At 41.9% G+C, this 26240-nt stretch overlaps 2 long non-coding RNA genes across 2 annotated transcripts; one reads left to right on the top strand and one right to left on the bottom strand.

The window, feature by feature from the left end:
• Nucleotides 1-21224: 21224 nt before the first annotated feature.
• LOC146685426 (uncharacterized) lies at nt 21225-23570 on the top strand. Its single transcript, XR_014916856.1, has 2 exons — nt 21225-21711; nt 22600-23570. It is a non-coding gene; the product is annotated as an uncharacterized LOC146685426 (long non-coding RNA).
• Nucleotides 23208-24822, bottom strand: LOC146685427 (uncharacterized). The gene is made up of 2 exons (XR_014916857.1): nt 24321-24822; nt 23208-23472 (listed from the first exon to the last, which is right to left on the bottom strand). It is a non-coding gene; the product is annotated as an uncharacterized LOC146685427 (long non-coding RNA).
• Between the last annotated feature and the right edge of the window lie 1418 nt (nt 24823-26240).

Raw genomic sequence — 26240 nt, forward strand, 5'->3', positions numbered from 1 at the left:
TGAGCTTAAGTCCTGATGCTTTGATTGTCTGTAATACTGCACCTAAGCGTTGGTCATGTTCCTCTTTGTTAGCCCCGAAAACCAATATGTCGTCCATCACGACGACAGTCCCCTCTAGGCCCTTGAGCAAGGTGCTCATGAGCCGCTGGAAGATCTCGGGTGCTGAAGTTATGCCAAATGGCAGGCGTCTGAAGCAAAACCTGCCCATGGGAGTTATGAACGTGGTTAGTTTTTGGCAGCTGGGATCCAGTGGTATTTGCCAGAACCCACTGGAGGCATCCAAAGTGGAGAAAACTTTAGCCCCTGCTAACTTAGGAGTTATGTCATCCAATGTGGGCAAGATGTACCGTTCACGCTTTACTCCCTTATTCAGACGTTTTAAGTCCACACACACCCTGACCTCATCCTTGTTGCGCTTTGGAGCAGGCACCATTGGTGCACACCAGTCTGTTGGCTCGGTGACTTCCTCAATGATGCCAAGTTTGAGCATGCGCTTTATTTCCTTTTCCACTTTTGGGAGGAGAGGAAAAGGCACCCGGCGTGGGGTGGTTACACTGTACGGCACTGCATCTTCGGTCAGCTCGATTTTTACAGGTTCACAGTTCAGCAGGCCAATTTCTCCGAACACATCCTCTGTTAAGTCACTACTGATTTTGTTAACTCTAGTGACTAATCCCATGTGCTTTGCTACTGTCTTCCCCAGTAGGTTACTTGCATATTGCCCTTTTATAACTGTAATCCAGTACTGGTACTTTTGGCCTTTGTACTCTGTAGTAGCAAGGAATTTACCCATGCACTTGACTTTTCCACCAGGGCTGTACACAGTTGGCTTACACTGGATAAGTTTGGGTCTCTGTTGTAGCTTATTAAGGGTCGTTTCTGTCATAACAGTGGTGTCTGCGCCTGTATCAATTTTGAAATCAACTGGACTGCCATTTACCAATAGCTCAATGTCCCAGTCGGCATCTGAGCCTGACTCCTCAATGACTGTTGTTTTTGGCTCAATTACTGCTCCCAGGAAAAGCTCCCCTATGAAGAATGAATCCTCATCTGAGTCCTCTACAGCCTCAGCCCTGACCTCTTTTAGCATTTTGGTTTTGCATACAACTTCAAAGTGTCCCAACTTATTGCACTTTCTGCATCTTTTATTGCGGGCTGGGCAGTTTTCTCTTTTGTCATGCATCTTTGGCATTTTGGTTTACTCTCACCATGTTGTTGCTCACGTACCTGATGAGGTTGGTAGTAACTCCTTCTCATGCTGTTATAATGCCTCTGTTTCACCTCATTCACCGTGCTTTCCACTCGGTCTGCACTTTGCTATTTGACTTTTTCACTCTGGCGTGCTAGTTGAATGGCTCTATCCAAAGTTAAGTCCGCCTCGAGCTGGAGTTTTTGTGAAACATCTTTGTCAATTAATCCAATGACGATACGATCCCGGATCTGCTCGTCTTTACTGCCGCCGAACTCGCAGTGCTGCGCGAGCTCGTACAGGCTCCGCACGAAAGCCTCGACAGTCTCCCCGGCCCTCTGGCTCCGTTTGTGAAAACAGGCACGGTCGTGGATAACGTTTCTCTTTGGGACAAAGTGCTCATCGAACTTTTGTATAACCAGATCATACTCAAACTGCGGACTTGGCCTGGCCTCCGTAGCAGCAGGAAACACAAATGAGCCATATATTGGTTCGGCATCTCTCCCCATGGAGTAAAGAAGCGAGTTCACCTGCACTTCGCCGCTCTCCATCCCTAGCTTGGACGCCACTCGAAAACGGGAGAATCTCTGCCGCCATATCGGCCACTCTGCCGGCTGTGTAAAGTCGAACGGCTCCGGAGGTCCAAATTTAGCCATTTCTTCGTGTAACTCGGCGTGAAGTCCTCAATTCTGACACCATGTCATGTTCGGAGGCAATAAGACGCAGGGTTCTCAAGCACGAACCACTTTTTATTCAATTGTAGCAGCAGTGTACGTGGCTACATCAATTTCTGGAAAACACATATACACACCGGTCTCCTAGCGACCTCTAGTGGCTGCCCTCATGGTAGCCTTACTAGGACAACATAAACAGATTTCACAACATTCTCATTTCCTGTTTTTCCTGTGGCAGCTTGTTTCATGTGTCATTAGCCAGGTTATGTTCAGCTGTGTGTCTCTCATTCATTCAAGTCTTCAGTTTCGACTTGTTCACCATCATGTCATTGATGTTGTCTACGTCGTCTGTGTGTCCAGTCCAGCCATTTCAGTTCAGTCAGTCCTCCGTTTCATGTTCTGTTCATCCAGCCTTCACCTACCTGTGAGTTCAGCGTTTGGGTCCTCCTTTCCTCGCATCCACACACGACATCCCCTGACAGGTACAGTCCCTGCTTTTAGGATGTAACTCTCTCCAAACATCAGTTATCCCCAATTCCTCCATCAATAAATTCTTTTTTTTTGTAAGAGCATTTAGGCTGATAGATTCTCCAGACACATCTAGTTTAGGGTTCAATCTAATATTGAAGTCACCTCCACAAATTACGATACCTTGTGAATTCACCATAAGTCAAGTATTTGTTTATATACTGCCCAGTTGCTTCCTGGAGGAATATACACGTTTATATAAGTCATTTCCAGACCTTCAATTTTGCCCATAATTTTTTATAAACCTTCCCTCCTCATCTGGTAGTTCTCATATGTGTTCTTAATTAATTGTATTTGAAATAAGTATAGCAACTCCTCTCCTATTTCCTGCCTTGTATGAAGATGAAAATATGTCTTATCTTTTCAATTTAGAACTCCATTTACATTAAAAGATATTACTTCAGTTGGTTCTCCATGCTTTCATACATTGCAATTTCCCTCTTTCTCCCTCACTTCATACTGACCCGGTCCGAGGGAAAGCCTCCAACCCAAAACGAGTTGCAGTTCCCTCTGCTGTGACAACAGTCATGATGGTCCTCTTCCCCTCTTGTCCCTTTACTTCGATCGAGTTGCTCAACAAATTTATGTTAAGTCTGGCTCTTTATCTTGTCTTAAACTACTGTCACCACTACTTAAATTCATTTGTTGTTGATAGGATTAAGTTTAACTGGTATTATCCGGTGATGAACGTCTGAGCACTTGCAAGTTCTCTTTAAAGCTGCTTGACTTCGATGCCTCCGACGTCCGCCTTGTTTGCACAGGCTGCCATGCTCCTCGCTGAATCCTCTCTCAGAGTGATGCTGGTGGCTGGTTTAAATAAACAGCGCTCTGCCTGAAGGCAGCAGTTTGAACAGTTTATGTCTGGGATGTGAGGGGTCTGCAGAGATGTTTTCTGTCTGATTCCTAACCCTGGACCTGTAGAGGTCCAGGGAAGGTCAGGACTGATGATCTGCTCTGCAGACATGATTGTCCGTTGCACTCTGGCTCTGCCCTGCTTTGTGGCTTCTTCAAAAGTCCACTGTCATCTCCACAGTCTTGAACAGGTTCAGGTGGTTCTGACTGCACCAGTGGAACAGCTTGTCCACCTGTTATTTGTATGCAGACCAGTGATGGTGGTGTCATCTGCAAACTTTATTATTTTCAGAGAAGGTTCTTCTGAGGTGTGGTAATTTGTGTGAACGGAGAAGAGCAGAGGGGAGAGAACACACCCCTGGGGGATGCCGGTGCGTGCTGATGGTCTATGTGTGGGATGTGATCCTCACCTCCTGCTGCCTGTCCGTCAGGGAGCTGGTGATCCCCTGACAGGTGGAGGCGGGCACAATAAGCTGGCCGAGCTTCCAGTGTAGGATGTCTAGGTGTTGAAGGCTGTAATCATGCAAAAGTGACTGGCGGAGTGATGTTTGACTATCCTCTCCTTTACTTTCTAATCTCTCTCTCCTCATTCCAATCATTCAAGTCATGTACAGTTATTAAGACAGAAATAACTTCTCTCATGACTGGCAGATAGTTTACTGTGGTTTTCTTTTCAAAACTGCTGCCTTCTAAGGCAAAATATTACTAAAATATCTCAAGAAAATGCTACCTGAAAAATAAATAAATGAATAAATAAATAAATAAATATATATATATATATACAGCCATATATATATATATATATATATATATGGCTGTATATGTGTGGCATGTCTTTATCCCGTCTTCCTTCTCTCTCCCCAACCAGTCGCAGCAGATGGCCCCGCCCCTCCCTGAGCCTGGTTCTGTCTGAGGTTTCTTCCTGTTAAAAGGGAGTTTTTCTTTCCCACTGTCGCCACGCACTTTGGCGACAGTGGGAAAGACAGTCATGTGAAAAGCCCGTGCTGATTTGAGACACATTAATCAAATGTCAGAAAGTTGTCTCAATAAACAGACACTATTAAAGCTTTCTGCTTTGCTGGGAGTTGTTCAGGGATACTTGGTGATGATAATCTGTGTCAGATGTGATGATGCTGGTTGGGAGAGGGATCTCCAAAGCTTACATCAAAAGTAAACAAGTCTTTCCCTGCACAGCAAAATCTCCAGTGTTAATTTAACACTGGAGATTTTGCTGTTTGGCATTTTCCTTCTTTGGTAATGGCAGTCAACTAAGAATATTAATCTTTCATTAGCTAATAAACAGTAATAGAGATGGTCCATTTAATGAGCTGTGAAGCTCGTCCTGTTCATCTTTTCATTCCCTTGACTAACATGGGTGTTATGGTTTATTTACTATGAATATTATGATCCAGTGTGTTGTCTTTGTGGCAAATAAAACTCAGACCACAGATGTATGCAGATGATGAAAATGTCTGTAACCAGAGGTAGATGAAAGCATACATTCCTATGCAAAAAGAACAATTACACAATTATTTAGGATTACTAATTACTATAATGACACCCCTACTTTGGGGTTAGTGTTAGGCAAGTACAATTCTTGGCTGGGTTTAGTAGCAGCTCCACAAAATTAGTGTATTGTCCTCTGCAGTAATGAATACACAACTGTGTGCATTGAATGGGTTGTAATCTTAACAACCTTTAATTGAGTAAACTTTTGTTCAGCATGCAAAAGAAACATGGCTACATCAATTCTGCACCAAATACAAGTGGCTTCACGCAGATTGGGGCCCCAGTTGCTGTGACAAGCTGGATGATTGATCACCAAGTGCAGTGATTCTCTAACCTGATCAGAGAAATTACTGTGGCGACTGCCGGGCCATCTGAGCCACCACAAAATTAAATCCACCCAGCTCATCATCTTAGTGACACTCTTGCAAAGACACACACACAACTCTTTCCACTCATGTCAACACATACTGGGAACTCATCTACACTCAGTCACTCTCTTCTTCCATCTCTGTGACACACACACACACACACACACACACACACACACACACACACACACACACACACACACACACACACACACTTACTCTCTCTCTCTCTCTCTCTCTCTCTCTCTCTCCTCCTGTCTTTTCCACACATGCACAGAAAGAGAAACTCTCTACCAGGGCCTCAGGGGGCTCCAAGCACCAGATGATAGGAACAATGGGGGGACATGGAGACATATTAATGTACTAAACACTTAATGAACCTCCATCTAAAGCAGAGAGCAGAGGCACAGGATGGTAAGGAGAGGGAATGAAGACGAGGGGAGGAGGGAATAGTGTTTATTAGTTTACAGCAGATTAATGGGGATAATCATTTAAGTGATGGAGATGGATTACCCTCTCAAAGCTGGCCTTAGCTAAACACACTTACCCACATACAGCCACAAAAACACTCCTTCGCACAGCTGATAAACCAGGTGTGTGGATGGTATAGATTCAGTGGTACATGTTATTTAGAAAAGATAATCTTCTTTTATTTTGGTCACATATAGATCAGTCGTATCATCCACACCTTACGTGATGCAGTTTGTGTTGACTGAATTGAATTGCATCACACTGGTAGACCATGAGAAGACATGTCGTTGCAGAGTGGTATTAACTTTCAATGTTAGATTTAACAGGAAAATTAACATAACAAAAATGCACAAGTAGGAGTAGAAACTGTGGGATGATTGATGAGCAGAGCCGTCATTTACAAACAAAGACACAGCAAGCTCATTTCAATAATGGCAAACATTTTACCAGGAGCTGTGCAAATTAATAGGTTAAAAAAGTTTTATGAAAACAGTGAGGAAATTTAGATGCATGAGATGCAGCCTAAAGAAAATATGTTTTTGAAATGTGAAATTCTATAAGGAACAACTGGGAACTGTGCAGGGTCTTGTAGGTTGAACCTGAATTAGTACAAACTATTCCACTGTATGAACCTGAAATCTGTGCGCTACAAGTGACCTGTTTGACTTTTAGAACTCAAAATACAATTAACTGTAAATGTAAATAAATAAAAATAAAAAATGTAAATAAAATTTAGACAAAAATGAATGCAGTCATATTAAAAGCTGCAATCTTCATTGATTTCCAATAGCAAGTAACAATGCAATTTCATTGTTCTCTGACAATGACAATAAATAAATAAATACTAAATACTAAACAAACAAACAAAAAAAAATGACTTGAAAGTTCCTCCGTGTCTCTGCACTGCTGAGAAAAATAATGTTTCTTTAATAAAAAGTTTCACTGTTGGCTGATCTGAGGGGATCCAGTCAAACTTTATTGCAGTGATTTAGGACAATTTAGGAGCATATTTTCTGAGAAAAATATTTGATGTAATGTGTTTATATTGATTGAAATTTCCTTAAGCTTTATCGTTATTAAGCCAAAGTGAGCTAGGCTTAGCTAATTGTACTTTCATCTACACATGAACCAAATTTACAGACTAGGTTTGGATACCTGCTGTCACTTCCGACACAAATGAAGACAGAAAACTAAACAGCAGTGACGTTTGTAGGGTTACTGAAGTTGGGCTAGCTGGTATATAATGTTGTGCTACGTGACCGCTAGCGACACAGCTATGTTAGCATAACATAAACAGTGAAGCTGAAGGATGAAGGCTAACACTTGTCCACTCGATAAAAGTTAACGTGAAGGTTCCTGATGGTTAGAGACAAATGCAGTCGTATGGCAGGATGCTGTACACGGACCAAACTTCAGTCAGGAGAACAACTGAGATAATCCATCCACAATACGAGGTTAGTCATTAATGTACTGCTGCATGGGCTGTAGTTGCATGGGAAGGTTTTAAAAACTGAGCTTCAAAATGAACAGTGATAATAAAAACCGAGAGAGGACAACAGTGATCACTGACTGTTTTTAGGGGCTTGTTCAGATTAAATAGAACAAGATACAAAACATTAAAACATGTTAAAAACAAAACACCTTAATAAACAGAGAGTAGTTTGGACCCAGAAGCAGGATTCATCAGGTCATCACCTGATGGATATCTCACCTGCTGTGAATGTTTTAATGCAGTACAGATGTTATTATTATCACTTGTCACATCTTGTTTACAGATAGATCTTTATTGTCACTGTTACAAGAACAATGAAACTGTTTGGCATCTCTCCATAGGCAGCATGTAGATTTATGACTGACAGGGACTAGAAAGAGAGAGCAGATTTCTCCTGTATTGGCTTCCCTTCATTGGCTCCCTGTTAAACCCACAATTCAACATCCTGCTCCTGAATCTGAATGCTCCCTTATATATCATACCATAGGCCCAGGTTCTTGGGGCTTTCCACGATGCATGTGCTTCTTCTTCACTTACTTTTGTTACTATGTAGTTCCCTCTAAACACACTTTGCATTTAACCATATATTATTACTATTAATCTCTAATAGTCTTTCACAGTGTGCCCTTTGCACAGCCTTCATTCCCTCACATTCAACCATTCATGGAAGATGAGCATCCCTTCCTGACCCTGGTTCTGCCAGAAGTTTCGTGCAATTGAAAACAAGCTTTTCCTTCCTGCTGTTGCCAAATGTTTGCTTATTGTTGGATTTTTTCTTTTATTATTTTGGTGCCTAACCAAGCCCAACCCTGCTTAGCTTCCGAGATCAGACGAGATCGGGCGTGCTATAGATTTTTAACCCCCTTCTGTTTTTTCTTTAATGACACTACCGTTCGCTTGCTTTCATGTTTTGGTGTCTGGGCTGCACGGTGGTCAGCACTGTTGCCGCACAGCAAGAAGGTCCTGAGTTCAGTTCCACCATCAGGCCGGGGTCTTTCTGTGTAGAGTTTGCACGCCTCTCGCCCTATGACAGCTGGGATAGGCTCCAGTGCCCCCCGTGACCCTGAGAAGCGGATGGATGGATTTTGGTGTCTTTACCTTACAACATAAAGCACTTTTAAGGAATTTTTGCTGTGATTTGGTGCTATAAAAATAAAGTTTCCCTAACTGAATTTACAAACTTTGTTACTACCTGTCACCTGGATTTTTTGTTTCTTCTAATTCTTTTTCAATTCAACTTCAATTCAATGTTTTCATATGGCACCAAATCACAACAACAGTCGCCTCAATGCGCTTTATATTGTAAGGAGACGACCCTAGAATAATTTCCCTTACTTGCTTTACAGATGGCTGTACATACTCACTGTTGTACATCTCTGCTGCCTACATCTACACATGTTGACATTGATTTTTGAATAAAAATATCTAATTTTGATCCATAAAAGACCTGTTGCCACCTATTTTAAGATCATTCTCCCTGTTCTCCTCTATCTTCCTTAATGATATGGACTCTTAAGGACTTACAGCCACTTCTTCTTTTGTCTGCTAGGAGAAGTGTTGTCATCAGTTGTTGTTTTAGGGTAGACTGTACACTTTACCAAAATATGCCAAGTTATTGGCTAATAGGTTTTAGGGTTCCATGATTTCAGCTTGTGAGATTAAGTTTAGTTCAACTAAATTTAATCTCACAATCCCAAATCTTGTGTGGAGCACGATTAACACGGAGTGATTTTTCCCCTCAGAATTCTTAGATGAACTGGGTAGACGCTGCCATCAACAGCTAGCAGAAACTACCCATTACTCCAACTTTAAGTGGTGTTTATATGGAACACTTGTGTGTGGATCCTTGCCGTAAACTAAACTCAGCATCAGTCTGATTTACTCTGCTCTAATCCAAACGATTCAGGAAGGCTATTTACTCACATTGTGTACCCCTGTAACCCTGGAAATATAGGAGACAGGGGAGATGGGGGTGGTGTGTATGTGTGGTGGAGAAAGTGGGGGATGCTGAAAACAGAAGAACAGATTTCTTTCTTCTGTGTGTGTGTGTACGCATGTGCGTGTGCATGTGTACATATGCAGTGGTACCTGTGGTATCTGTCTCAATCTGTCAGCTGCTCTGACACTGAGATCTATCTTGCAACAGTGGGCAGGAGACAGGAAAACCAAAATAGAGGAGGGTAATTAAACCACTTGGTGGATGGCGTATGTGTGTTTATGTGTGTGTGTGTGTGTGTAGTGACTATTTTTTATGTATTTTTCTCTGTACTTCTGTTTCAACATTGTGTGTTTATATGTCTGAGTGTCAGACCGAATGTCTGTTTATATGTGTGTGTGTGTGTGTGTGTGTGTGTGTGTGTGTGTGTGTGTGTGTGTGTGTGTGTGTGTGTGTGTGTGAGAGAGAGAGAGAGAGAGAGGGAGAGGGGACACTTTTATTGCCAGTGAATGGAAGCAATATTTTGTCTACCAGAGAATAGACATGGTTGACAAAATGTTGCCCTAATTTTCTTCAGGGAGCAGCGAGTCTTTCCATCAACTCCACATCAGTGCTAAACTCAATCACCTCGCAGGGTGAGTGACAGACTCTTACCATGGTTCATATTTGCATTAGCCTAATGTTTATTTAAAGCTCCAAAACAAAAGTAATTTTATATTATTGACCTGGCTATCAGGTTAGTTTGAGGAGTGGAGCAGTTTGCTATAAGCCATATCGAGAGGCTAAATGTTGGAATTTCTTTAGGTTTCATTGATACTTAAGCCATTCAATGCTCAACATGGAGGATCATTTGAGTCCTGATAAAACAGAGAAGACTGGCGGACTCCAGCTTTACCTCTAATTGCTGGTGAACTGCAGGGAACTGCAAAAGTTCTTGAGGTTAAGAGAAAGCCTGCTTATATTTAAAATATTGTGTGTTTGGTTCTGAGTGTAGCGTTTTGAGTGTGGAATTTCATAACAGCAAGTGCTATGACATCTCTTCGCATGTCTTGCATACTTGCTGATATGAGCTGGAGTTGACTCACTAAACTGTAAACAGTCAAGGGTGTTCCTGTTCAACTAGGGTATTTTACTCACAGGGCCTCCACCAGTCTCATTAGTCAATACCTTTGTGTACCCAATTTCTGATTTTGTCTGTTGCCTTAGATCAAGACACCTTTTTAAAATGTCCTTAGCAGAGTGCTTTTTCCACCCACTGCATTCATCCTTTCTAAACTAGACTCCACAACGGCTCTGAGGCCAGACTAAACGTTCGGATTTTGGAGTAGACGATTAACTGTAGCACCTCCAGTTTGTATGCAGAAAATGTTTCTTTGCACTGCATCTCTGTCATTAATGTGGTCCACACGAGACAGTGTGTGACCTATATTTGCATGCTTTTCTGACTGTAATTAGATAACTGTGCATGACTTGTTATCTTGTAATTAAATCACCTACAGCTGAACATCATATTTAAGTTTGCGAAGTTGTTCTAAATTGCACAGATCTGGGCATATTTGGCATATATATTGTAATTGCCTGTACCTGTGTCTTGAAAACAAAGCAGCTTTTATAAATCTCCCATAAAACTAAACTACACCTATCAGCATTATTTGGGGATTAAGTTCCCATCCTCTTTTGCCCTCTTAAGTAAATCTGGTAAATCTGACCCTTAGTGAGTGACAAATTAATGTTTTTAAGGGCAAACTGTATGTCTGGGTGCCTGAGTTTATCAGCATTGGGTGTGACCTGCTCCAAAAATAATGCATTACTGTAATCACATAATGCAACAAGTTACTATGCTTAATTCAGGAATGGTATTACAGTTACAAAAGTTCCTTGGTTATTTGGACACCAGGTGAATAAAAAGAAAAACAAACAAAACAAAACACAAACAAGCATAAATGTGTTTAATGATTCCTGCACACTTACACTACAGTCGGTTGATTTGGTTCATGTGCAGAAGGAGGACAGTGGTGGAGCAGTCTACAATTTTTGGACAGTGGACATTACTTTTATTTTTACTGCACAAAATGACAAGAGTACAACAGTAAAGTGTACATTTTGTCTAGGACAGAAACCATTGAATTGTATCTTCACATACACCATGCTATTATACAAGGCTGTATAATAGATGAGAAAATAAAAATAAATGTTAGAGGGCTGAATGCCATAAACATAATAAACAGGTTGCACAAATTTTTGAGTTGAGCCTTTCTCCACATTATCACACCTTGACTAAGCAACTCATTGTAGTTGTTGGGCCAACTTACTGTTTCTCTTTGGGGTCTAGTTGGTACGACTATTATACTATTCAAAATGTATATGAAGTCACTTAATTTTGTTGGAGTTGTTGATCCTTCCCTGAGAGCAAGTTGGCCTAACATATATTAGCATGTAGCTGTCAAAAAAGATAAGATAAAACTTTATTAATCCCTCGGGTGGGTTCCTCTGGGAAATTCGGTTTCCAAAAGCACAGCACCGACAGAAGTTACAGTTTCTTTTATTATTATATTATAATATCACACACACACACACACACACACACACACACAAATAAAATATACGAAGGGGATAAATAGAATAAATAGGAATAAAAATAAAAATACAAGTGAATTGCACATTTCAAGTATTGAGGTCTATTGCACTGTTGACTATTAACAAAAGTATGTTAAAAAATGTAATATGCAAGAATTTAAAAAAACTGACACTATACTATTTATAATGTTTTTATACTAGACAGTGTAAAGTTTGAACTCAGTGAATGAATCTAAACATCTTTAGCTTAAATGCAAATTTATCTCTGGTACACTTAGTGTAACCTAAATCTGACCATGACCACCACGGCCACACTGCACCAGTCCAACACAGAGCTTCACTGAATTCATGATATCAGTGCAAGCTAACCTGTTGATCAACTACCAAATATTTTAATGCACCACAAGTTCCTATATCTTAGTTTGTTTTGCAGGATGTTTTGATGCATGCTCAATCATCCAGGTAAGTAAATCTCCAAAAGTTGATTGTGTTCATCTGGACGTTTTCAGTGGGAGAAACGCTTCGTCGCTCATCCAAGTGACTTCTTCAGTCTCAGCTGACTGCAGGTTTCCCCAAATGTTATAAACAGTACATTTGCATAATGAATGAAACCAGCCCAGTGAAGAAACAATGGGCTGGAAGGTCAGTTCCTTAACCTTAATTATGCAAATTCTCAACAACCACTGACCAAAACCCACTGATCAACGGCCATGAGTACCATTCACAGAGATTTGGGGAATGGCTGCAATCACAGCATTGTAAGATAGCTTGTCTGCATGATCAACTCTGTCACCTATAATGTCTCCAAGTTTCTGGCTTTGATCTTCAACCTGCTGGTGGGCAGCTCTGAACACCACATCCAGAACACCCTGGATTTTGTTGAGAAGGTGAGAGATGTCATCATGGAGGCAGATGAAACCATGGTTTCGTACGACGTTACATCTCTCTTCACTTGCATCCCAGTCACGGAAGCGTTGGAGGTAGTCCGTAAGAGATTACAGGATGACACCAACTTCAGCGACAGGACCGCTCTCAGCATCGACCAAGTGTGTTTGAACTGTGTCTTCATTCCACCTACTTCACATACAAGGGTCAGTTCAACAGGCAGAAACATGGGTGTGCCATGGGCTCCCCAGTTTCACCCATCGTGGCCAATTTGTACATGGAAGAAGTGGAAAAGAGGGCTTTGCTATCCTACCCTGGAACACCACCAAGCCATTGGTTCAGGTATGTGGATGACACCTGGGTGAAAATCAAATCTCAGGACGTTCCACATTTCACGGGTCACATTAACTCGGTGGACCGACACATCAAATTCACCAGGGAGGATATGAAAAGTGGCAGGTTAGCCTTCTTAGACTGTGAGATTTCCATCAGTAATGGGGGACATCTAAAAGCTGACGTGTACCGTAAACCTGCACATATGGATCAGTATCTAAGGTTTGACTCTCATCATCCACTGGAGCACAAACTGGGCGTCATCAGGACGCTACAACACAGAGCGAACACCATCCCCACTGACACAGCAGCCAGGGAGGCAGAAGAACATCAAGAAGGCCCAGAAAATGTGGTTATCCCAGCTGGACATTTGTCAAAGCTGGGAAGGCGCCAAACAAAAGCTCCAGCCGATCCAGGAGAGGACAACCGCTGCCTAAGCAAAAACCTGTAGTGATCCCATATGTGTCAGGAGTATCAGAATAGTTGAGACGCATTTTTTCTAAACACAAAGTCTCTGTGGCTTTCAAACCCCAAAACACGCTGCGCCAAAAATGGGTCCACCCCAAGGATCGGGTCCCTCGACACAAACAGAGTAACATAGTGTACGCTGTTAAGTGCCAGGAGGATTGGCAGGATTTATACATCAGGTAAACCAAACAACCTCTGGCTAAGAGGACGGCACAACACAGAAGAGCCACCTCGTCAGGCCAGGACTCTGCAGTCTATTCACACCTACAGGCCAGTGGACACTCTTTCAATGATGAGGATGTAACATCCTGGGCAGGGAGGAACTGTCACGGCTGGGAAGGCGAGCCGTGTGGTGTGGAGGAAGGAGGACCCAAGATGCAAGCAGTGGATGAAAATGCTAGTGAAGTTTATTTACAAGGTGTAGTGGCAAACAAGCAGTGGGGGATGACAAATAACTGAAAACACCTCAACTGGGAGAACTAAAATAACAGACCTGGGAGCATACGACAAGAGGCTGAGAGGCTGAGAGGCTGAGAGGCTGAGAGGCTGAGAGGCTGAGAGGCTGAGAGGCTGAGAGGCTGAGAGGCTGAGAGGCTGAGAGGCTGAGAGGCTGAGAGGCTGAGAGGCTGAGAGGCTGAGAGGCTGACGACGAGCAGGACACCAAGTAACACAGAGGAACACAGATGAACCGGCAACAGGCAGGAGAACACACAGGGCTTAAATACACACACCAGTAATCAGGGGATGAGAGACAGGAGGGCAACACAGCTGGGAGGAATCAGAGCTGACGGGACAGGGGAAACGTAATCTGAACACACTCACATCAGACAGAGACCTTCACAATAAAACAGGAAACTCAGACACGGGGAACCAAACAAGACACAGAACTAAACAGACAGCTTCACAAACAGACGGGGTGACACCATAGACAGAGACACAGACTCAGAGGCAGACCGAATATAACACATAGAACTCAAACAATAATAATCATCATCATAAACTAGAAAATGATAATAAACTAAAAGCGCTGGGTCACCGACCCAGGACCATGACAGGAACGCTGGTTTGAGGGCGGAGTCAAGGAGGCCATTTACGTGAAAAGGGAAAGAACATCTCTGAATCGAAGAGGGACCTAAGGGTACATCTGTCACCATCTTACAATGCTGTGATTGCAGCCATTCCCCAACTCTCTGTGAATGGGACTCATGGCCATTGATCAGTGGGCTTTGATCAGTGGGTTTTGGTCAGTGGTTGTTGATCAATGGTCATGACAATTTGCATAATTAAGATTAAGGAACTGACCTCCCAGCCCATTGTTCCTTCAGTGGGCTGGTTTCAGTCATTATGCAAATGTGCTGTTTATAAGGTTGGAAACCTGCAGTCAGCTGAGACTGAAGAAGTCACCTGGATGAGTGACGAAACGTTTCTCCCACAAAACGCTACGTCCAGATGAACACAATCAACTTTTGGAGGTGTCTTGCAGGATGTTTCACAATATGAAAATACATAATTTATCAAAACACATCATCTGTGAAGGTCCTCAGTCATCCAGATGATGGTAATCTAAGGAGCTTGGACAGAAAAGTGACTGTACTTTTTAAAGTTTCTTGAATATGTCTTGTCTGAGAAGCTTTTTCAGTTCTAAGAGCAATTGGTGGACAGTCCCAGTTTTTTAAGCCCTTGGGAGTGTCCCTAAAAGGGATGTTGACCCACTATTGATCATCTGCCTAATCACACGAGCTAAGGTGTGAAAACTGGTGTGGGTCACTCTGTGGAACATAATTAACCAGAAAAAGAGGACTCTCCATTTGCACGATACACCACTGCAGCAGAGTACCTTACCTACTGCTCTAATGCATGCTCTAATCGCTGTGATAAAATATTATGATCAACAGTGAGAACACTCAGTACTGCAAGAACTACAACAAACTAAGTCAAACAGCAAACATTAAACACAAATTGAAAGTCCAGAACTCCAATCCACTGTCTGTGAAAGGCAACATATGATGAGTGCCAATGCTTAACATATGATCAGGTAATAAATACATTTGAAGGTTATCTAGGCAACTGAAGCCTGGAATGTCCACAACTGACCAAGTTACAGCTTCAAATTGATGCATCACAATCAAAGTGCTTCTGGGATATACACAGCTGAAGTCAGAAGGACCAAAGAACTCAAGGCAATCAGAGCTTAATAGCTATTGCCCTGACATCATGATGAAGCGATGAAGGTTCTGGAGTGAATAGTTTTGACTGAACTAAGACCACAGATGAAAATGTTTCTTGATGCTCTGCAGTTTGGATACAAACCAAATCTACTTTAAGAGAAGCTACAGGAAATGTCAGTAAATATCATCTCATGGAATACAGACTACCTGAGAGATATGTAAGACTAGGTAGTGTTCTTTGATTTGGTAATGTGTATTACAGCACCATGTGGTATTTTGCTGTCTCCAGTCCAGTTCAACTTGTAGATTTCAGACTTTCATGACAGCTCTTGCTACAAAATTCACAGATGATTCTGCAATGTTTGGATGAATAAGTAATGAGCAGGAGGAAAAGTATAGTGGTCTTAGAGAAATCATCTAATCCTGTATGTGAATAAGACCAGAGAAATGGTGGGAAATGAGATGGCCATCTGTCTGACCTTGGGCAGAATGTTGATAAAGTTAAGAAGTAAAGGTACCTGGGTGTCCACATGGACAGCAGGCTGAAGTAAAAAAAACATCATAAAGGCTTTATACACAAAGGTGATGGACAGGCTCTTTCTCCTTGAATGTGTGCAGCAAAACACTGAAGATGGTTTGAGTTTTGTGGGATGTTTTGAGCTCAATTATTTTTTTGGATTTTGAGATGTGGTTAATGTTCGAGTTCTCTGTCTAGTTCTTTCAAATGGCAATGGCTTTGTTTCTTTGTGCGTTTCCCTTTGTTTCCAGTCTGCGCTTCTCATTAGTTTATGTAATATTTAGTTATCATTTGTTTTAACACTTTTCATTTTTCCCAGTTGTGTCCATGTGTCTGTCTGGTCTCCATTTGTCCCATCTCCTTTATTGTCTGGTTTCCCTGTTTGTTCTGTTTGTATGTCTTAGTCTGTTTAACAGCCCCTTGTCTCTCGTTGTTGTGTCCTTCCTCACGCTGTGTGAGCCTCTGTCATTCTGTTTTGTCAGGCAGTTCCTACCCTTCTTAGTTAGTTCATTTCTCTGCTCTTCTTTCAGCTAAATAAGAGCTGAAGTTTAAAGTTTAATTCTGTCTGCCGAGTTTGCCCGCTGCTCGCCAAGCAATGTTCCATGAAATTTTGAGTGCAGTGTTATTTGCTGTGGCGTGCTGGTGGAGCAGCATTCGAACTGGTTACGCAAACAGGCTGGATGAACTGATCAGGACGGTTGAGTCTGTAACTGGCCGTAAATGGGACATTTGTGAAGGAGTGGTACACAGGAGGTCACTAAACAAACTGACCACCCTGTTACCGGACAGGCAGCACTTTCTTTGATTCAGCTGCACTGTCGCAGGGACAGATATAAGAAATATTTTTTAAAATCACACTCCATGATACAATAAATAGAATCAGAAAATAGAATAATCTGCCAGATAATAACGAATTATATTAGTAGTATTAAGAATACACTGTAGCATTTTAGTTAGTACTTTATAAAGGCTATAAAAAGTGTTTGCGTTGCAAGGGAGCTGTAGTGTAATTTTTCCAAATAACAAACCCGTCTCCTGAAACTCCTGAAAACTGCATTATCAGATATACAGAGAGACTTATTTTTTTCTGCAGCAAGATCCTTTATAATTTCATAGACCAATTAATTTCTCAACCGAAAAATTAACCAGCTAACTAATGATGGGCTTTTTTTGACAGTAAACAATGGCAAGTCATAGAGTTATAGAAATAAACTTTTTTCTGTCATCGTGAATAATTTGCCAAACTGAAGGAGAAGACGCATTAAATGCACACATTTTCAGGTTTGCTTGTCACTGAGGCGTTTTAATACTCCACCTGTATGTGACAAAACTGCCTACTGTGCTGTGTTAGCACAGTTCATAATGTTGGTTGTTTATAAAGAACTACAGATTAACACAATGTCCTTTAACAGGATCAGCTTGGAAAAGAAATCAGATTATGGTTGTATTATTTAAATTAATTTTCTTTAGTTTTATATTGCAATCCCATTCACATTACCGTGCAATACCATAGAAGACATGTTGGTGCAGTGACTTTACAAAGAGTTTGAGTCAAAACCGTATCTTTACAAGCTTTCATTATTTCAAATGTGACTGAAAAATCTGAGTTTTCAATTTGACAACAAGAAGAAACAAATTCAGAGCTGACCTGTTAAGCTCCATCTCCATGCGTAAGACTTTACAATAAGGGACACTTTGAGTTGGATAAGAAATGGATGTTTTGTGTCATGTAAACACCTTGAGGTGATTACTGTTGGAATTTGGTTCTCATCAGATAAAACTGAATTAAACTGAATTTAGTGTTTGGATTAGAGTTAAAGAGGAATCACTGTATGTAAGAAAAACTATTGCTTTTTCTTACATACAGACAATTCTATCACAATTCACTAATATAGCATTTCATGTATTACATAATATTTAATATAGTATTTCTCTCTAACTAAATGATTACCTGGATCAGGAGTTATTAGGAATGTATTAATGAATGAATCAGTAACTATCAGGTGTTCTATATTGTTCACTTGACTCATTCGTAATTAAGAAAGTTTTGAGCGCCTTGGGTTACATGAGGAACACACAGAGTTATTCTTCTGAAACAAACAGTGAGGATACACCCCCTTGTGGTTTACAGCAGTACAGCAGTGAAGTTAACAGTGAATGCTCAGTGACCTGTGTTAGTTTCAGGAGAGTGAAATGTCAAATGTAAGTATAGTAGCCCATAGTTTATGGGACTTTTACAAAAAAAGAGTCCCCATTGTTTAGTGTAGAATCAAGATTAAAAGAAGCAGTGAACTGATTGGGAAAAAAGAGGGAACTAACGGCAACCCAGGCACTGAGATGCTGAACCAATAATCAAAGTTATCCTGTACCCTGTCAGTGCCTTAATTAGAATTCTTTAAAAAAAACAACCACACTGTCCTCTTTGCTCAGAACCAGCTCCAGTTTTCCCTTAATGAAATAAAAAACAAACAAACAAAAAACTATCATGGAGTTTTTTTCATGGTGGTGGAGCAGGTCACCTGCTGATGGGAAGGTTAGTGGTTCAATCCATCTTTCGTGGACCTCTCCTGGTCCTGATATTTGGCATTAATTTTGGGATTCTTATGTTGTTCCAAGTTTTAGATTCTTCTAACAACATTTACTTTCTGGTTGGTTTCTTTATGTTTATAGTCTCAGCCTTTAGATAAGCAGTTTGTTTATGTTCAGGGTTATACTTTTGTTTATTCCTTGAGTTTCAGTTTGTCATGTCTAATCTGTGTTTCTTGTTATGTCTCCATCTCTGTCTCTCTCGTGTTACTTTTTTATTTTGTAGTCTTTTATTCCTTCTATATTGCATTTAGTTTTACTTCCTTTATGTCATTATCCCTTGACTGCTTGCACCTGTTTGTTTACCCACCTGCTCACCATTTGCCTAATTGGCCCTTTGCACATTTATAGGCTGTATCCCAATTCAGGGTCTGCAGCCTTAAAGGCCACATTTCAAGACCGATTACATCACAGCGGCGCGCCAAAGGCTGTCCCAATTCAAAGGCTGCTCGAAATGCGGCCCTCAAATGCGTCCTTCATTTCCCTGAATTTTAAGGCTGTGGCAGTGTAGACTTCATGGCCCAACATATCCCAGAATGCATAGCGCAGCAGTGGGTGTGGATAATTTTGCCGAAAAAAAACAACGGATGAGGGGCGGCCGAAGAGTAAATTTTAAGTAAGTACTGAATATTATGTCATTAAACATTTGCACATAAATAAGTAACGAAGAACAATAAAACATTCCTGTTGGCCACATGTCGGCAAAGTCATGTGACATTAGTGACGTTTGTACTAACTTGGTTTTAAAGCCTTTACTTTAAAATATACGCCGTTCAATAGCTGAGCTTCATCTCACAGAGAATGATCAAAGCTCATGTAGAAACAAACAAACAAATGAACAAAAGATTTTCTCCTTCATTTCTGTCAAACACAGCTGTATGACACGTTTCCAGCTGTTAGTATCATGGTTGCTAGGCAACCTGGGCAGCGTGACGGAGGCTAGACCGTCCCATTTCACAAGCCTCGCACTTCCGGCCTTAGCGGTCTTTGAGTACGCGGCCCTTGAGGATCTTTGAGGCTGCGTACTTTAAGGCTGCAGACCCTGAATTGGGATACAGCCCAGTTCTCCAGAGGCCTGGTAATGAACTAATCATGTGATTCAGGTGTGTTGACCCAGGGTGAGATCTAAAACCTGCAGGGACACTGGCCCTCGTGGACTGGGATTGGGGACCCCTGCCTAAAAGGATATATCTGTATTAAAATTGAGGCTTGGGTTTAACTGTTTAATTCTATTTATTCATAAATATTTGTCTTCTATAGGTTATAAAATTCAAAACTGGGTGTTGAGGACTATGAAATGCCTCCAAGGACATAGTTTCCTGAGGGATTAATAAAGTGTTCTGATTCCGATTAAGCAGACCTTCCAGGTTTTTGTCCCAAAGTTCAGTAAATAGGTTTCTTGTGTTTCACAGCCTAATACATCCTTACCTCCATACATGAGTAGCATTTGCCTGTGTCACAAATTCTTCTGATGCTAAGCATGACTTGAACTGCTTCATGTGGTTTCATTATGACCCTGAATTGCAGACTGACTGTACTATGAAAAAGTCACCACAAGGTGACAGTAGAGGAGCAATAACCAGGAAAGCTTGTTTTTGGAAAATTTGCTGTTTAACATCAGGAGGATGCAACTTTGTCTGAGCTCCTTCTCCTCACCAGTCGTGGCAGATGGCTGACCCAACCTGCACCTGCTTCTGCTGGACGTTTCTTCCTGGTAAAAGAGCATTTTTCTTCCCACTGTTTCCAGTGCGTGCTCATAGGGAATCATCTAATTTGGGGGGGTGGTTCCTGCATTTTGAAGGGTATTTAGCGTTAGAGTTCATGTTTGAAGCTATTGTGAGATTGTTAAGAATTTGAATGATCATTCTGAAGGCTCTGTATCCAATTCAAGAGGGTTGCACAGTTGTTGCAGCAGGAGTAAAGGAGGTGTGGGCGGCTGGGACATTTCTCGCAGGTGTTCTGTGTTGCCGGCCTACCAACACCTCTCCCCTCTGGAAAGGATGCGTGCAAACCTTGGTCCATCAAACCCTGATTTGACCCAGAGCATTGCTGGAGGCAGAATGGGTGGAGATTAGGTTTGAGCATGGGGATATTCAAAAGTTTCCTGTAGTGCACAAGGCTGCAGTTAGCTTCTGCTTTTGCCCTTTTCTGGATAGACTGTACCAGACGTTATTACCCTCAGACTGATGGACTGGTGCAGTGGCAGAACAAAACTTTAAAGTCCATGATTCATAAAGTTCACTCACGTTGATGAACATAATGAGGATCCTTGGCTAGACGATCTCTTGCTTGCAGTGCTGATGGTGACCCAGGCCTCCACAGTATTCCCACCCTTTGAGTTGATGTTCGGCATGATTCCGCGAGCAGTGTTGGACCTAGTTGAAGGAAATGGGAGGAACGTCAAAGCCTACGAAAAAGTTTAATTCAACACATTCTGGACCTGAGAGCAAAGCTACACATGTTAGGGAGGTTATTACAAGATACCTTTTTCCAAGCCCAGGAACTTCAGCAGCCCCTGTACAACAGACGGGCTAGGGTAAGACAAAGTTCTTGTATTGCTCCCTTCATCCAACTTAAAGTTACTCGCCAAGGAGCAAGAAGCCACACAAATATATCCTTTCAACCTTCTAAAAGCATCGATAGAGACACACACCATGAGTGTGTTCACACCGAACGCGATGGACGCGAATAAAACGCCCCAAACGCCCCTAATTTGACGCGTGTACATTCGCGTCTCAACGCGTGTCCAAGAAAAATCCATCGCGCGTCAAAATATGATATTTTGACGCGCGTGAACCGGAAATGTGGGAGGAATGTGGGAGGGAGTTGTGCCAGACCGGTATCTTTGCAAGATGGCAGCTATCGCGCTAGCGCTTGAAGAGAGAGTCTCCCTTCTCTATGTACTGTGGAGAGCAGAGCAGCAGCGTAAAAGACGTCCTCGCCGTACCTGGGTCCATCAGGTCCTCCAGAGGCATGAGCAGTTTGGTGAGTTTCACCACTTGCTCCAGGAGCTGCGCCTGGATGACGGCCGATTCCAGCGCTATCACCTTCGGCCAGTTTGAGGACCTGCTTTCCCTCGTCGGTCCCAGCATTGCCCGCCTAGACACCAACTACAGACGCTCAATCCCACCTGCAGAGCGCCTGTCTGTCTGCCTGAGGTTAGTAAAACTATTTAATACGGTAGTCCTTTATTGATACCTGTGCTAATATGCTAATCCATCCAGTTATACACTGCTAACATGGATGTGCTATGCTAACAGTGAATGCTGTCGGTGTTTACTGAAAGCAAACTGTGGTACAGAGACGACTGTGTATAATATTTCTAGTGATACTCAGAAGGTCTCATCAAGTCCCGATTTAATTCGATTTATGCTGTTATCAGTGTTTGAATGATAGCATGGCTGTGGTGTCACATCAATGTATGCGCTCGGTGTTTGCTGATATCAAACTGTAGCATTAGGACCACTGAGTTAACCTTTGTAGTGATACTCACTCCTTTTTATTTAGACCTGGTTTAATTCTGGGATAGTTGAATATTTGTATATAATCCCTGCAGCTGTCAGACTCTATAGCAGGGGTCACAGCCTTTATTAAAACAGAGTTAGATAAAACTGTGAACAGTTTGGTTCATCTCTAGTTACATGGTTCTATCTTGATAAGCTGTCTTATCACAGATTAATTTTTCAAAAATATTAATGATTTAAGCAAGGAAAGGGCTACATGTCAACATACAACTCTTTATTTCTATTAATGTCTTACTTCATTCCTACCTGATTGACATGTTTAGGAATTGTGAGTGATTGGCTCACTGTAGTTGTGAAAGTTGCTACCAATCAAATTATGATATGTTAAAGTTAAAACAAAACACAACTGTTTTAGATATTATCTAATATACATTTTGTAATTATCCTTATAATTACAAAATGTTTTATGTAAGATTTAAGTTTTGTGATTTAAATCTGACATCACAAAAGTATTTTGGAATTTGAATAATGTATTTTGTAACTGCAGTACACATAATACTGATTTTGAACAATTTTGTCCAGGTTCCTTGTCACCGGGGACTCCTTCAGGACCATCGCGTTCAGTTTCAGAGTCGGTGTGTCCACGGTGAGCCAGATCACCCCCCAGGCAGCGACGTCCATCTGGGACTGTCTAGTGGACGACTTCATGGCTGTGCCTTCACCTGGAGACTGGCGCTCCATCACAGAGGGATTCCAGGAGCGCTGGAACTTTCCTCTGTGCTGTGCAGCTCTGGATGGGAAGCACATCCAGACAAAGGCACCCCATATATCATATAGGAGACACACATTGATATACACTAAATATTCATTTCATTTCTTTTTTGTGGTGCCCAAATTGATGCACCTGCTTGATTTTGTTTAAACAATTATTGCACACTTTCTGTAAATCCAGTAAACTTCTTTTCACTTCTCAAATATCACTGTGTGTGTCTCCTGTATGATATTTAACTGACATTTTTTATTGTAACAACCAACAATTTATACAGGAAAATAATGTCTATTAACAAGGTTGCCCAAACTTCTGCATCCCACTGTATCAGTATATTTTGTCATTAGTATAATATGAAATAAATTCTACATGTGTCAAGTTGTGTGCCAACATTTGCTGTGTAGTAGAACTGAGACATTAGTCATTATAAACATTTATTTGAAATAATATTAAAAGTCTCAAACAGAAAAACATTAAACATAAATATATAAAATATAAGAATTTACAGAGAGACAGGAATAAAAAGGACCAGCTGCTCTCCAGAGCAGGAACAAGGCTGAGGAGGAAATGCTCCATTGGAGACTGGTGTGGCCTCTTCAGGGACTCCAGGATGGCCAGCTCCACCGCCGATGGACCGTCCTGGGACCCGTCCCTCATCTGCCTCGGAGCCGTCCTCCTCTGTGGGCCTGTAAAACAGCACAAAACACAAAGAAATGAGAAGGCTGCTACTAGATTTTAATTTCAACATTGAAAAAAAAAAAAACAATAACAGGATATAATCAGATTGGTTGTAGATATTTAGTAAAGGTGATCACAAGGGAATCCCACCGACTAAAAAGGTATCAGTGCTTGCTGTACATATCTGTGGGTGCAGCAGCAGGAGCTCAGGGACTGGGGATGCTCTGCTGCAGAATCAGTTGGTTCTATCAATACAGTATTAAATGTTAACAGGTTCGATATAATAATCGTAGAGTAGACAGTGGTCCCTCATTTATTGCAGGGGTTCTCAGAATAACTAGCCCCTGGTCACAGTTCTCACAATTGATTCTCAAAGTGCAAACCTTTGTAGATTGCAAAACGTAAAAGTATTATTATGCCGCGGTTTGTCTTCATCTGCCCGCCACTTTCGTGCGCCTTTTTCCCTCACGGTGCAGGTGTCTATTTCCGAATGAGGCTCATAGTTATGGGTGTTTTTGTGCTGTTTTTTCTATTGGACGCGATGGTTATCAAAACCAAACGTGATAAATTTGGCAAGCGCAGGAGACGACACGGAGCAGATTTGTCAATCAGGCTGCAGAATGCAATGCTGTACTGTGCAATAAAAAATCAGCGAAAAAGCAAAGCAGTGACGGATGAACAGCGGGACCACTGTGTGCTGTTTATTAATAAACAATAAAATATATTCCTAAATGACAACATGCATAAAAGCAGAACGGTATTTGTACGTCAGTGGGAAAATAGCGGTGGCTTGCTAGCTTTTGTGCTGCTTCCCCGGGTCAGTGAAAACTTTCAAAAGAGAAATGAATGAACTTACCAGGTTGCCCGATCTCTTCACATATCTTCCTCCAAGCTCGGTCCTTTTTATTCCTGTCTCGGTACTGAAAGCAGCTGGTGTCGTACAGCTCCGAGTTGTTTGCTACCGCATTGATTAGCCTTCCCCTCCATTGAAGTATGAAAGGCTTTGGCTGGATCTGCCCCTTTGACCTAGGTAACAGCCACGTCACCAGGCTCCTGATTGGTTGTCGCGGCGCGATTTGACGCTGGAGTTCAGATTTTTCCAACTCAAGCGGTAGACGCGAAACGCGCGTATGCACAAAATGCAACACAAAAACTCACGCGCGTGGTTTTATTCGCGCGTCAAACGCGCCAGACGCGCTACACTGACGCGCGTTTCACGCGTTTTGGCGTTTTCGCGACGCAAATCTGCTTCCGAATTTTCGCGGGACCCGCAATCGCGCGTCATCGCGCCTTTCCATTGACTTTACATGTAAACCTGACGCTCTATTCGCGTCCATCGCGTTCGGTGTGAACACACCGTAAGGCCGTTTCTTAGTATGCATCCTTGTGTGTGTGCGCTTGCGTTCTCGTGGAGTTGTGATACATCGTTAGTCATAGACCAAGTACTGTTCCAATTCGAAGTACACATCAACTCAAATACGCTGAGAATTGTGTTCCCAGATGTGTTCATGCTCCTCCCATTCTATCTAGCGCACATCTGTGGTGACTTGTGCAGCCAAATATCCCAGAATGCATTTCACCCAATACTCAAACGCAGCAATGGCGGAGAAGAGTGACTAAAAAGTTTGAAATATTACTGTTTCTGTGATACAAAATAAACTTTTAAGATAATTTCAGGCAAGAATGTAGATCTGTAAACTTAAAATAATTTCTTGGTTTATCAAGACATCACAAAAGTGCTCCTACGTTTTCTGAGACTTCTGTTACGCACCAGCTCGATAGCTGACTGGGAGGTCAAGGCTCACTGAAGCCGGTGAGAACGCCTGACTCCTGCCACGTCGTTTTCAAGCCCCTCCACTTAGATAATTTCTAAATGTTTGTTTTATTTCAGTGTTTTATTTGTTTCTGAGAAAATTGGTTTAGCTGAGATTAAAGATTAGCTTCATAATCACGGGGCGATCGTGGCTCAAGTGTTGGGTGTTCGTCTTGTAATCAGAAGGTTACCGGTTCGAGCCCCGGCTCGGACAGTCTCGGTCGTTGTGTCCTTGGGCGAGACACTTCACCTGCCGCCTACTGGTGATGGCCAGATGGCGTGTTATTGCAGCCTCGCCTCTGTCAGTCTGCCCCAGGGCAGCTGTGGCTACAACTGTAGCTGCCTCCACCAGTGTGTGAGAGTGAATGAATAGTGGTATTGTAAAGCGCTTTGGGTGCTTTGAGGGTCTCGAAAAGCGCCATATAAATGCAATCCATTATTATTATTTCATAACTCGCTCATTTTATTTAATTTTAAAGTCTTTCAAGGGCACACACAAAAAGATGTTCACATGGCCCTGAACTCACAGAGAGGTCTGCACAAAGATATGGGTTATTTCATGGGAATAGGAAACAGAGAAATCAAAACTAGACAGAGGCCAAGTGTGTACCTGCTGATGCAATGATCTTGGTTCCAACGATCTGTGCTCCAGTCATAAGTGGCCAGCCTGATATCCCATGAGTCACAAGTTCATTTGAAAGCTAATTACTAACAGGTAAGCAGTCGGCAGGGAGGTGGAGGGACAGGAAAAGCAAGACAGACTATGGAACCATGACAGATTTACTATTTGCTTTTGTACGGGCTTCTACACAAGTCTAATGATGGTAAGTTAATCTGATCCTAGGGGTAAAATCAGGTTTTAGCAACAGTAATGAAGATCTCAATCTAGTGAGCCTTCAAGATGGGTGAGTAAAGTTAATTAATTTAAAATATTGACAGATAAATTAGATATCTTTAAAAAGA

The sequence above is a fragment of the Copadichromis virginalis genome, linkage group LG19 (assembly GCF_057382275.1).
Source record: "Copadichromis virginalis isolate Kocher_CV1m ecotype Utaka linkage group LG19, C_Virginalis_male_GT1.1, whole genome shotgun sequence".
NCBI classification, from domain to species: Eukaryota; Metazoa; Chordata; class Actinopteri; order Cichliformes; family Cichlidae; genus Copadichromis; species Copadichromis virginalis.